Source organism: Porites lutea, chromosome 7 (assembly GCF_958299795.1).
Source record: "Porites lutea chromosome 7, jaPorLute2.1, whole genome shotgun sequence".
Lineage (NCBI taxonomy): Eukaryota > Metazoa > Cnidaria > Anthozoa > Scleractinia > Poritidae > Porites > Porites lutea.
The window spans coordinates 7,781,732-7,793,124 of NC_133207.1; the positions used below are offsets into that span (position 1 = coordinate 7,781,732).

At 38.0% G+C, this 11,393-nt stretch overlaps 1 pseudogene; it reads right to left on the bottom strand.

The window, feature by feature from the left end:
* Positions 1-403: 403 nt before the first annotated feature.
* On the bottom strand, positions 404-10,551 carry LOC140944385 (uncharacterized; annotated as a pseudogene).
* Between the last annotated feature and the right edge of the window lie 842 nt (positions 10,552-11,393).

The following is an 11,393-nucleotide window of genomic DNA, read 5'->3' on the forward strand; positions in this document are numbered from 1 at the left end:
ACGCGTGAACCAAATGTAAACACAGATCGGAGACCGGTGTGCGTCGCGTGGTAGACCTGCGTTTGGCACTATTTTTGCACCAAAACGAGTAAAAAACTCTGGAAAGTCTGTAATCGCTAAATTAAGATACATCTGCTTTTGATGGCCAGGATATCGACTGAAAACTACGATACTCGCAGACAGCTTCCGATCGTGTCACAGACCACCGCGAGCGTACGTGCGTGCCGTTCAATTTAAATAATAAACTAAAGCTATATGAATCAAACGTAGAGTAATCAAAATGTTGAGTGATTCTGATGCTCTCTGCTTTGCAATATGTTTTAAAGTGATTTTTGGGGGGGTGTAGTTTTTCTTTGAGTTCTGATGGTTTCTGCGCGCATGGGAATAAAAAAGACAACGGGACTCAAGCGAGATAAAATACCTCAACCTCGTCAGGTGAGAAGAGACGGGTTCCAGCCAGGATTGTTAAACGGTCAGTAACTCCATTCGGAGGAGAGTAAGAGTCGCCAAAATTAGTGTGTGACTTAATATTCTGATTGGCATTATCAGCAATGTAGATGTCATACCCACGACCAAAAAAAGGACCGTGACTTGACCCACCGTGAATTGCATATGATGACAGATTGTTCTGTTTTACCATGCTCTTAAATGGTGCAAGTCCTTCCTTGTCCACCAGAGAGAAAATAAACGACTTGAAAGTAGCAGCGTATCCATTCACAGACGCTGAAAAACAATTATAAACAAGAAAGAAAAACCTAAATTATAATTTCAGCTTTCAACTACCTGACATTTAACATTTCCCCCATGGGGGAGGGGGGGGGGGGAGGTTTACTCGTCCAATATTTAAGTAGAGGTGACCCGCTGAGGGTTCACCCTGTTTATAGGACAAAAGAAAAATACATACCCTGTTTAGGACAAAGGACATGTACAAATATAATTCACCACTTTATTTTTGCTTTCTCTCTTTATTTTTTCTATTACTCTTCCTGCCGTAAGAATCAGCTTACTGTTTTAATTCTGAAATTCGAAATGTGCAGTGTTTAGGGAAGACTTGGCCAAATTGTTTACCCTGTTTAGGACAGAGAGGATAGAAATCATACCCTGTCCAGCGGCATATCCCCGTACAGGTCATATAAGAGATTATCCCCTTCCGGGAATTGCCCCTTGAACCACCTACTATATCGTTCTATCTGCGGTTTAGCTGTTGACTGTGCGGGTAAACATGATCCGAAAGCATGTTAACTACCACCGACTATCTCCTCTGGATTTATGAGCAACAGAAATGGAGCAGTTATTCGAAGACGATGTTAATCCGAGGTGAAAGGTTTTTCTTAGCAAACTTAATTTCGCCACATTAGAAACGAAAAGGGAACTGGAGACGAAATGCGTCCCGCAATTGTTTCTGGGATCGTTACTAGCGGGAAGCCCTGTCCCTAGTAACAGTCCCAGAAGTCTTTGCAAAAGTTAATTGGATCCAGATTCCTTCTTGTTTCTAAAGCGCCGTTGTTAACTTTTAACCGATGACTCATTAAAACTTCATAAAGAAAAATGCAAAGAGTGGAATAAACGTTAAAATCTTTACTAACTTCCGAGAACCACGCCTAAAAGTGGGCGGGTGGATCGGTCCCCTTGATATCCTTAACACAGCAGGCTCTTCTTTCCCCACCCCCACAAATTTTAGGGCTGTTCAAGATCCACAAAGAAGGAATTCCTTTACTGCAGGAGCTTCCGTTTACGGCCAATTGTTAGAAATACAAGCTTAGCTGGTCATTCCCCGGTTTACAGAAGACAGTTCTTTAAGCATGAGTCAGGTGATATAGCTATGGGCTTACCAGTCTTTCCTCCGCTATATAATGGTTAAACAGAATACTCAAAAGAAAAGGTTATTGCGACAGCAACCCCTGTAGGTATTACAGGTACGTAAATGACACCCACTATTTAAAGACCACTTTAAGTTTTATGTTTTTCCTAGCCTCCCACGCAGACCTTCTTAGAGGTTCGTCACGCAGGAACGCGTGACGAACCCCCAAGAACGTCTGCGTGGGAGGCTATGTTTTTCCCAGTGAAGGTCCTAGGGGAATTTAACTTTAATTCAACAAACCAAAACATACAAGCTCCAGATGTCTACTAACAAAACCATGTCAATACACAAGTCTACGAGGATAATATTTATCTCAAATGTCGTGACTTGGACATTAAACTATAGTTATCTGTTGTTAGGGCCTTGATGTGATCGTAGCTAAAGTGACTGTATTCACGTAGGTACTGTACGGTTCTGGTCAGTTTTTTTTTAATCTTTTGCAACTAACTGGCCGCCTTTTTGTGTCGAATATTGCATTCAATTTTGATATATTTCGCACAAGGCAATTTTAAGAGTAAAGCTCTTGATTGATTCTGGAATTGGTTACTTGTTTTATTATTTGTCAAATAGAGCCTTAGCCTCTCCAGTTTGGTGTCTTAAGGGGTTTACTATTAATTTTGTGGACTCCGTCCCTTTTATTGCCCCGCCCCCGGCGAAAAAGTCACTTACACCAAGGAATATCAGTGTATCCTCCGAACACGTACTGGTCTTTTCTGATGACCGTAATCGTATGGTTTTTCCCATCACATCTCCTGTGGAAGGTACTGGCAGCCCAGCCATGAGTGGAGGTCTGCCAACACAGCGCCCAGTTGCTGTCATTCCCAATCGCAGGCGAAAGAAACTGTGTTACCACAGTTGAGATAACATCTAATGGTGAAAGAGAAAAAATACCTCTTATTAGCCGAGTTTTCGGTTCGTACTGTAAATTACGGACCGAGTGTTTCTCCATCGATTTATAAATCGATGGAAAAAAACGAGGATCCGTAATTTACAGTACGGGCCGAAAAAACGAGGCTAATAAGATGTATATTATATGTCTTCTTCCTGTTTAGGGGACCTGAAACAAGTGCAGGACGCACGATTTGACAGTCATTTGACAGCTGTCATAAAAGAAAGTTTTTATTGGCGCACGAAAACAATAGCACATAACAAAGGCTTTCCGAGAAAGTAAAAACAAATTCGCCATGTTAAAAAAGTTTATTCGGTCAAAACTAAGAGCACTGTAAGTTTTAGCTCTTTAATGTAACACTGGAGTATTTTGGAAACCGGACGGACATTAGTGAACTTACGCAACAGGACGGGAGAGGAAAGAAGACGGCAAACCTTGTGTGACAAGCGTGACAATAATTTTATTTGAAACAACTTTTCGCCAAACTTCACTTTCCTTTAAACAGATCTTTTTGTAAAGGAGCAGAAAACCTTGGTGTTAAGTGAAGATCACGACAAAACCCACAAGTGATAGCCCTGTCACGTTTGTCACACACAGCTGTTTTGCCGTCCTCTTCTTCCTGCCGTCCTGTTGCGTAAACTCACTATTGTGTCTGTCTAGAAGTCGTTCCCATCTTTCCTCCGTTTGTCCTTGTGAAAAAACACTGCAAAAGGCAAAGAAACGTTTCAAGGTAAGTTTGTTGTCATTGTCGAAGGATTCGCTCGTTAATTTTTTTTGGGAAAACCTCTCTTTCTGCCAGTTCATTCTCGTCTTCAATTGTGATCTGAGTTAAAATTTTTAAACACCAACTAGAATTCTCTTCCTCGGTAAGGTTACGAGTCAGTTTCTACACCAGCTTTGTTCTCATTAGAACAAAGACAGGTTAAAATTTGGAAAGGCAAAGTCAACATCCCAGTCCTCACGGTTTACATACATATTTCAGAGTTTATTCCGTGGAAACTCAGAGCACTGTAAGTATTCACTCGTTAATGTAACGCTGGAGTCTTTTGAAAACTGGACATTATTGTGTCTGGCTCGAACTCGCTTCTATCTTTCTTTCGTTGATCTTTGAAAAAACACTGCAAATGGCAAAGACGCTTGTCAATATGATCGGTTGCAGGTATGTTTGTTATCATATTTATTGAAGGAATTATTCATTTTCTCTTAGGCAAAACATCTCGAATCTCTGCCAGTCGATTTTCGTCTTCTTAACTGTGTACTTCAAACACTGACTAGAATCCCCTTCGATAAGATTACGAGTTAGTTTCTTCATCGCCTTCGTTCACAAATAAACACAGTTAAAATGTTGAAGGCCAAAGTCAACATCCAAGTCCTCAAGGTTGACAGGCGTCTTATAACTTTATTTAAACATTTTTTTCGAGGTAAAGAGATTTAGACCTCCGAAATGAGCATTCTCTTTAAAAATTTTGGTCCGTTTACCAAGTTACGTACCGCAAATTGACCAATCGCATGGCGAAAACAGACTCAGCCATATAATAGTGGAACTCTATTGGTTTCACAGTCGTGTAAATTTGCTGGGGACATTACATATCCAGCTATCTGCGTGCACGAAACTTGCAGGAAGACGTGTCGCAAATTTTTTAGGGATAACTTTCCTCGAAAGTATCTGAAGGCGACAAAGGGACGTCCATCAAGCCAACTCAAAAGGAGGACGAGAGGTACATAATTTTGTAGTAAACCCTTTTTAGATAAGCACTAGCCTGCAGAAGAATCTACAATCCAGAAAAATGAATGCAGTTGAAGTTACAAGTGCATGGACATATTGCAAAACTGACGGCAGACACTCTCAGGTGAACATTTAGTCAAACAAGAAAAAAGTTTGAAATTCTGACACACTCTGGAAATCTTTGGAAATACAAATGAAATCAAACGAGACCCTCTATGAGGAAAGAGATTTTAGGAAGATATAATTGAATATAACATTGGAAAAGTTTGACAGAAGGGTAACCGGCCAATCAGGGTGCGAACTGAAAATCGCGAAAACAAGGTTTGGACACAAAACAATAAGAACACCAGTTTTTTTCTTTTTCTCAAAATTGGTTGAAGGTATATACATTATATACATTATGAAGATTATTTGAAGAGACTTAAAAAAAAATTCGTTTGAGCCGTTTCAGAGATACACAAAAATCTGCTAAAAGTCCAAATTTTGAATGAAGTTGCACTTAGACAGGTGGTGAAAGAACGGGTCAGTTTCCAAGATCGTAAGAAAGAAAATACACCCAAATTTCCTAGCAACGAAATTTGATATTAAGCAGCATTTTGACGATACTTAAGAATAATTTGAGTCATTTATAACGTTTTTATTAAATAATCTATCACGGCTTTGAAAATCACAAATTTTTATTTCTGACGGAGGTTATTTTCTAAACACCAAACTTTAAGTTCCTAGTAGCCGGTCTAGATCGCGCAAATTTCAGCTTTTATATATTTCAAAGTTTTTTGTTTATTGTTGTCATAGTAATATCGATTTTGCTAAAACCTACATTTTGACAAATTTCAATCTATAGTCAATCACTGGCGAAAATTTCATAGCGATCAGATAAGGATAAAATCACTATTAAAGCGATCGAAAAATATCAGTTTCAGTCCTGGCCTCTCAAAAACTGCATCGAAACACCTTAAAAGGACTAGCTGAATTTATAGATGGCAACCCGTCAAAGTACAACTTGCTGATTCGTTTGTGGTACACATCATACATGATCCATAATTATGATTTTCACCTCCATTTTTCGATTTTGTTTCACATCGTTTCCCAAAAAATTCAAGTGGACAACTGCATTTGAAACTGTTGACTCGGTCAGTGCAAGTTCCGTTGTTGAGACAAGGGTTGCTTTTACACTCGTTAATGTCTGTAACAGAATGATATCAAAACACACATCAAAATTAGGAAGAACGCTAATGATAAAAGTTAAGAAATGCAAAAGTGCAATACAGAGACCAAAAATTGCAATATTTAAACCACGTGCAAACAGACGCAAAAACTCCCAACAATGTTGGGAGCTGCTGGCCAACAATATTGCGTCTGTTTGCAGGGGGCTTAAAGCTTGACAGCTGGATTGATCGGTTTTGAATTAAACTTTCTGCAATGACCTCCTCCGGTCAGTGCAAGTTCCGTTGTTGAGACAAGGGTTGCTTTTACACTCGTTAATATCTGTAACAGAATGATATCCAAACAGGCATCAAAACTAGGACGCACACGAATGATAAAAGTTAAGAAATGCAAAATTGTAGCTAGCTAAAATGATCTAACTGATTTCACATCGATTCCCTGAAAATCCTGGCGGGCAACTGCAGTTAAATGCATTGATTCAGTCAGTGCAATTTCCGTTGTTCAAACAAGGACTGCTGTCACATTCATTTACATCTGCAGGAGATATAATTAAAGTAAACTTCTTTTTCTTTACAACACAGAAGTCAATTGACACTAGCAACTGAACAAAGTTCAATACAGAGACCAAAAATTGCAATCTTTAAGCCACGTGCAAATAGACGAAACAACTCCCAACAATGTTGGGAGTTGCTGGCCAACAATATTGCGTCTGTTTGCACAGTGCTTAAAGCTTGACAACTGGATTGATCGGTTTTAAACTTTCAGCAATGACCTCCTCCGGTCAGTGCAAGTTCCGTTGTTTAGACAAGGGTTGCTTTTACACTCGTTAATATCTGTAACAGAATGATATCCAAACACGCATCAAAATTAGGAACTGTAAGGGCAAAGGGTACGTACCAGCTCTTAGCGCAACGATTTCTGGGATCGTTTGGTGGACAAGCGTTAATGCTCTTGATTGGCTAATGGTTGCCCTGAATACCATCGACCAATCATAATTAACTCTTACCCACCCAAACGATCCCAGAAATCACTGATCCCAAAGGTTGTACCCATTTCCTGTGAAGTTTTTGAAGCGGGGGATAGGCGTTGACATTTCAGCACGTCTTAACCTTACGAGGTCATTACAGGGTAATTAGTTTAACACTATACTAACCAATTTCACATCGATTGCTAGAAAATCCAGGCGGGCAACTGCAGTTGAATGCATTGATTCGGTCAGTGCAAGGAAAAGTAAAAGTTCAGCGCGATACTTATTGGTCGACTTTTCTTTCAAGGTAGTTTTAAAATATTCTCAGTTAAATTTTTTTATTGTAGTGAGCTCAAGGAAGTAAAAGTTAATAATATAATACCTAAAATCAGTACAAAAGCTTTATGCTGATTACCGTTCCCACTTGCAAAGTGCGTTAATAGTGTGTCACCTGTGATTGTATTATTGTTAGTAGCAACATTGTTTCAACTCAGTATTTCTTACTCGTTTCGCAGTTTTTTCCGGTGAATCCTTCCACGCAGATACACTTATATCCATTTTCCTGGTACAACGAAATGCATTTTCCGGTGTTCTTACAGGGCGAACTATCACAAGGAGACTACACAAAGGAAAGAATACAGCTGTAAGTAAAGACCATTCCATGACAAAGGCAAAATATCCACTAACGTGACGTAAATCATTTATCTATACAAGAGCCATAATAGTCAACCAGTTTACCGGAAACTGTTTCCGCGTTGTCCGCATAGTTCTAAAATAACTTTTTGAAATTAAGATATCCCGGCCAACGCCCTTAGAGTCCCTATCTGTCCTATTATGGCTCTTGATCTATATTAGACATATGAATTTATGGCAAATTCAGCTATTGACTTTCGTCGACCAAGTTGGGCCCCAAGTTTTAGTTACATGTAGCATTAACACAATTATTCCACCTGCGGGTTGTTGGGTATGGGTTGGCTATAATCTTCTCCATTGAACAAGTGCGAGTTAAATAATTGTTTTATTCAGTAAAAACGCCCACAAAATATCGATGAATCTTCCGGACTTTATTTTGTTACTACAAAGGAGAAAACACAATGCACTTCCACTTTCAGTCTACCAAAATGCTGTCATTAGTCATATCTATGTGTAAGCGAACGGACTGACTAAATGAAAAATAAATAAATAAATAAATAAATAAATAGATAAATAAATAAATAAAACATCTTAGCGGTGAAAACTTTCAAAAATTCATCAGGATTCTCCTTTCTCGGCATCTAAAATGATCGCAGATGATTTGAAATTTGAATTTCATTTTTAGCGCAGTTACAAACTAAAATTCCCTTCGGTTATCGTGCAATACGCTCGTGTATATTAAATAAATTTAACTCGCTTGGTCATCAAATTGTTTCAGGGAGCCGCCGGCTTGTTTTGCTGAACGAGAACAGAAGCTACATCTAATGCCTGCATTAATTGCCGCAGTGAGTGGGTACACAATGTATTCTTTTGACGCAGCCTTGGTATAGGATGAACAGGCTGCAGGTATTATACAATGGCGAGTGGCCTGACGATGGCATAAAGAGCCACTGCTTGGCTTCTTTCTTAGCTGGTCAGGATATCTTTTAAATACATTTTTTCTACGTTTTTCTATGAATTCTAATGAAATTCGATCTTACATTCGTTATACTTTGTAAATTCCTTTATCCAATTAAATTGCATTTTCTTGCATTCTAAGAATTAAAACGATTTTTTCGGGCACAATTATTGGCTTTTAAGGAGGCTGAACACAGTTTCTTTAGAAGTACTTTATCACTTTTGTGCGAATGTTAACATTTTTTTCAGGAGGAGATAAGCAGCCAATAAGTGAAAAAAGTACTAGGAGACGCTTACTAGAAAAATGACGCGAAGTTACTGTCAGTAAAAAATTATTCTTATCTGCTTTCGTCTCCTTTGATATATACATGTAGCGAGCTCTCAACGAGTGCTTAACTGTTGACCATGCTTACTTTTTGTCTTATTTTCTTTAAAAAAAAGTTAAATACTGTTAAAATTTGGTTAGGTTGTTTTAAAACGTGGGGGTTTAAACAAATTGTAAGTTGTGTACTAACTCGTCAAAAAATCTACTAATAATAACTAGATTTTGTGCAAACCTAGTAAATTCGAAATTTTAGGCTTCTTTCCAATCATCCACGTTGAACTCCCGAGTACATTGGGTAGGATCTCAGAGTAGGGACGTCGGTAGATAAAAGAAGAAACCTATTTAAAAATAAGACACACGCGATCTAGGAAAGGGGATAGCGGCAGGAAAAAAAATGGTCCCCTCTGTCCCTGATCCGGTTGCACTACTATCTCGGAGCCGATATAACAGGCTTCAAAAATCTCGAAATAAGGACGAAGAAAGAAACAGTAAAAAAATATTGGAAATAATAAAATGAGATCAAGTAACGGGGATTTTAAGCAGCTCTAACAAATGTAAAGCAGACTTTGATAAGTCCCTCAATTATTGTCTCCTTTTTTTTAAAAACCTTGATGCTTGCTTTTTCATAGTGTAGCACTTCTACCGCTAGTAACATGTATTTCTTGTGACGTAATAGGAAAAGCTTTTTTTTTATAACAACGAAACACGAACGGTTTATTATTTTATCTTTAAATGTGCGTTGCTATGGCAATATCCAATTGAATCAGGCAAACATTATAGGGGCATAGTGCTTCGCTTATGTGAAAAAGGAAGAAGAACTAGATACAATTAAAATTGTTTCAACAAGCCAGTTTACTCGCTTAAATTCCTTTATTGCCTGGAACGTTTAATGGATACGAATTCCCTCAGTTGAATGTTCCCATAGGTGAACAGGTTAAGTGCTTTGTGTTGCCATAGTAATGCCCAAACAGAACAGGAAAAGCACTAGAAAGTGCGAGAAAGTTTCGGGGCCTCAGTTAACTTTCAGTAAAGAAACGTTGGGATTAAATTTTCTTTGTTTCCCTTTTGCTTTGTTTTATAAATTCAAGAAGCAACGAATTTGACATACATGTCGATGTTTAAATGACATCGATGTAATTAAGTACGGCAAGCAATGTATATTTTTATCTTTTGCACTTCCCGCTGGGTTTGCTTAGTCGAGTTTTTAGTGAGGTTTTTGAAAGTCAACGCTGTCTCATTTACCCAGAAATTTGCATTTCAAGACTTGTCCTGATATAGTCGATCTATTTAACCGGCAGCAGATCAGCCTAAACTAGGAGTTTTAAAACGATTCTGTAACTTTTAAGGCAGGTCAAATATAGGCAAACAAATAGATAAAGAAACTTCATGGTAAGAAAAATGTGCTTTGCGAACTAAACGCTTTTTGTCAGCAAATAAAACAGTCGAGACCTCTGTCTGCAACTCCTCCCTCGCTAACGTTTAAGGCATTCGAAGATAAATATATCGATTTCATCAAGTATGTTTGGGTGTCAGCAGATGGTTAAATTGAGAGTTGAAAGGGTAAGGCTTACCCAAAATCATTAGTCAATTCCTTTGCATTAAAAGCACAATCTAATTCTCTGCTACATTGAAGATTTTCCAATCGAAGAAATACATAACTTTCGAAACTAGGGAGAGTCAAAAGAAACTAAACACACAAAACAAACAAGAAGAAGCTTTCTATTTTCTCCGGAAGGAACATTTTTGATTAATTAGAAGTTTGACTTACCGGAATATAAAAGTGATGAAACTCTTTGCTGGCGTTGAGCTTGTCCGAGTTGTTAAACTTGTCCGAGGGCAGGAGTTCGCAAAGAAGTTTGCCGTTGACATCAGGGAAGGCAGCCAAGTTGTAGCAAAAACACGAAGGAATTTCTAGACAAGCGTAGCCACAATCGTTTTCGTCTTGAATAAGATTCCGCCTAATGCTTGTGATATTCAGGTAGGAAAATTCACTTATCATGAAGTTGACATAGAAAAAGCTGCCCATCGATCCTTGACTGAAAGCTTTTTAAAAGAAGAGAGGGAGATATGAGATTTTCACGTTCTTTTTTCATGTCACAATAAAAATCACCATTAAAGAAATAGAAAATGGATTTTATGTACCTTGAGAATCAGTTTGAAGGGTGGAAAAGATCCACAGAAAAAAGAAGTGGTTTCTCTGCAGAATTACTGGGTTTTCCATCTTATGCAGATGTCATGAGCTTTTGTGTAATTGAGTAATTCTGCCTGGACTGCATTCAAACAAACACCCACCTTTCCGAACTATGTCGCATAACCGTGTTTATGCTTAACCTTAAACAATATTCATCAGAGTGAATCAATAGCCATCAATAAATAATTTACAACTCGTCTTGTTGTAAAGACATATTTATTTAGGGAATTTGATAAGTTTTAATGCTGAGACAGAGAAAGAGAAAGCAGTATTTTCGCCCTAGCAAGTAGTTAAGTCTAAAAATTACAAGAGCAAAAACAAAAAGTTTAGAAACTGCTTTCAAATATTTCGTCTTCAAGAGACCCAAGACTGAGGGGGAAAGAAATAGGGGACGAGCGGATTATTATCCCCTTTTCAAGTAATTATTAACTCTAAAAACTAAAAAGTTTAAAAAAAACTTCCTTCAAATATTTTATCTCCAAGACAGAGGGAGAACGCGCATATAGAGGGAGAGCAGTATTTTCACATTTGCAAGTGATTAATTCAAGAAACTAAAAAGCTTAATAACTGCTTTTAAATATCTCCCAGGAGAGTAGTTTTATTATTTGTCCAATCAACTTCAATTATATTAATAAACCATTGTTGAAAATATTATGCCTCAACACAATTAGCCATGA